Below are 2,965 nucleotides of genomic sequence, written 5' to 3'. Positions count from 1 at the left end.
AATATAAGATCACTATAGCAGGGAATGTGTAAGATGAGCAAAGTAGACAACAATATCGCTTTATCAACAATGTTTAGTTTACCATACCAAAAATTTGTAGTGCAACAGTTATAAATTACTAATATAGTAGATTAAATTAAACAGAGTCATTTCATTCAAATTCAAACCATGAAATCTCAAAATTGAGTGATACATTTGTTAACAATGTCATACGACAAAACAAAATCTAAAAGCCAAAATTTATGTGTAACACATGTCAGCTGCATCAGAAATATAGTCGATGCGCAAAATGCTTAATTGTGGCTCTACCAATAATATTCATGTTGAAAATAAAATAAAAATAACATGTGCATACAATAGTGATTGTATTGTGAGAAGTCAGAAAACAAAATAAAAATGTTTTTATGAACCAATACTCATGTAAGAAAGCATGTACCCACAAAGGTCAGCAGAACAAAAAAAACCACAAAATTAAAAATTGAATGACAGTACCCAGAATGCAAAAGCCAAGAGAACAGATGCAAGGCCAATTTTTGATGGGTGTAGTAAAAAAGAAGAAAATGAAAGGAACAAAAGGAGTGGGTGAAAATGAAAATGCCAACACAAAAAAAATAATGTTTCAATTAAATGAGAGGAGAGGGGAAAAACATAAAAGACAAAAAGATAGATGAATCAAAGTACATAAACTAAAGCTAATAGTCCCAATTCTATCTTCGGCGGATGACAATTTCCCATATTTTATCAATGGTCCTGTAATAGAAGGAGACTTCATCATCGTGGGAGAAATCATTATCTGCAAGGAATTGATACCATGGTTGTACAACATATTTGCCCCCAACTCCACCATCAACCACGACAACATTCCACTGTAATGGAGGTCCAAATCTTCTGAGAATGGTCATGTGTTGACCGTAGGCATTTACATGTGTCATGGCACAGTTAAGGAGTCTCTGCATGGGAAAAAAATAGCATGATATATAAGCCTGAATTAATTAGCAACATTAAAGAGGTTTTCATTGTTACCAGTGGTCCTGGTGCACCAAGCATTGATTATGTGATTTCAATTGTCCAAATATGTTGTCTTGACATAACTTCTGACCTTCCGCAAGTCTGGCATTCTAGTGAGGGAACGAAATAAAGATCAAACATGGATTTTTTGTTGCATGCCAAGAATTTAATCATCACAGATTCAAAAATTGATAAATCTTTTCTAAATTGTTTCAGTCCTTCTACAAAGTAGACTTTTGCTCGATGCTGCCTTAACCTGATTTGGTATATGGTTCCATCATATCTAAAGTTGACAAACTTAGGGTATTCTAGTGCTCATTGTCGGTGGTAAAAAGAGGGCACTTCTATAATGTCCTGCAAATAATCATAGCAAGAAAGCAAATATGAAACTATATGAAGAATAAAAACAATTAGTATGTAACATTACCATATCATTGTGTAATACTGTAATGAACTGTAGGATTAATGGAATTGTGTGAATTGGATATTGAATCTGCAGTGAGAGGAAATGCAAAAAATGAAAATCAAGTATGGTACTGAAATAGGAAAGTCCAAAATATCTGGAGAATGACAACAACATAATAAAATGAATGAATAGGACTATCAGTGTTTTGTGGTTTGCTCTAGAATTACAATGTGCGACTATTGTTGAAGGTGAGAGATCAATATAGGCCCAAATTCCAAAGTTTAGTAGCATAATTCGCTATCCAGAAACAATTGAGGTAAAGAATAAGCATAAAAAAAAGGGATTGTAACGTGCAAAGTCATGAAGAAACAGAGGAAATAACAATCCTACCAGCAAAATATTATATTTAATTGCTATCTATCAGTGGTATATTCCAAATAAACAGAGCAAATAACAATGGAAATTGTGTATTTGTTGTCTGCTGGTAAAAAATGAAGAAAATAATGTTTATAACAGTTGACAATATTAATGAGTCAAAATATATCTGTGTATGGATTCAAAACATAAAGGAAGAAATAAGGCTTTGTTTCGTAGCTAGATCAAGATCAGAATAACAGGAGACAAAGAAAACCTAGGTATGACAAAGGTCACGCATTTTTTCAGTATTTCAGTCGAAAGCAATATACATAAAAACCAAATAAAAAATAAAACGATTACATGTAAAGGAAACCAAAAGCTGAGCGAGTAGGAAGCAAAACAAAAACCCATCAACAAAAACCCAAACCGAAAAAGGAAAACAAAGAATGAGCAATGTTCAAAGTAATTTGAGAAAGTAAGCAAGTAATTGATTTTACATTCACCTTGCTTGTTGCTGATGATGAATCAGAACCGGTACTTGTCTTGGTTGTGTCAGTCGATAATTCTGAAGCCATTATCCGAGCCGTTTCAGTATTTTATCTTAAAGGAATGAACATTGAATATTTTTCGAAGAAGAGATCTGTGGAGAATAAATGTTGCAGTGACACAGTGGTTGGTGAAAATGTGAATTGTTGAGCATTCAATGAATTATGGTAAGATTGGAGGTGGAGAGTCATGTGAATCATTGTGAATCCCTCCACATGTCCTGCTCGGTTTTTTCATGTCAATGAAAATCTGTCTGTTGCTTTCCTGTAATAATTAATTAATATTTTTTTATCTTTTTTCTTCTCTTCTCTTTCTCTCTCTCATAAAATTACTTTTCCAAGAAAACCAAATATGTTTTCCTTTCTCTATATTTTTTTTTCATTTGTGCACTGATCCCTTTCTCTCACTCCTCATTCTTCTTCTTCCTCTATTCTTTTCTTACTCTCTCTGGAACTTTTAACCAAATTAGATGATTTATAACTATACATATATGCATGTAAAAATCTTTAATCATTAGAGATGTTTGTGAGAAGTCACCAACAAAAGGAACGTGTACTCATAGAGTTTTGAAATAAAAACCGCAGCTTTAGTGCGTTCCTCCACCAAGAACACAATATAGAAATCCACTGGGGAGGGAGCAGACATAAA

The 2,965-nt window shown here is 33.2% G+C and overlaps 1 long non-coding RNA gene across 1 annotated transcript; it reads right to left on the bottom strand.

The window, feature by feature from the left end:
• Positions 1 to 498: 498 nt before the first annotated feature.
• On the bottom strand, positions 499 to 1,342 carry LOC114393027. The gene is made up of 2 exons (XR_003662455.1): positions 1,024 to 1,342; positions 499 to 950 (listed from the first exon to the last, which is right to left on the bottom strand). It is a non-coding gene; the product is annotated as an uncharacterized LOC114393027 (long non-coding RNA).
• Between the last annotated feature and the right edge of the window lie 1,623 nt (positions 1,343 to 2,965).

This window comes from Glycine soja, chromosome 17 (assembly GCF_004193775.1).
Source record: "Glycine soja cultivar W05 chromosome 17, ASM419377v2, whole genome shotgun sequence".
Lineage (NCBI taxonomy): Eukaryota > Viridiplantae > Streptophyta > Magnoliopsida > Fabales > Fabaceae > Glycine > Glycine soja.
Note: the sequence above shows the minus strand (reverse complement) of the source record. Positions and strands in the feature narration are given on the sequence as shown.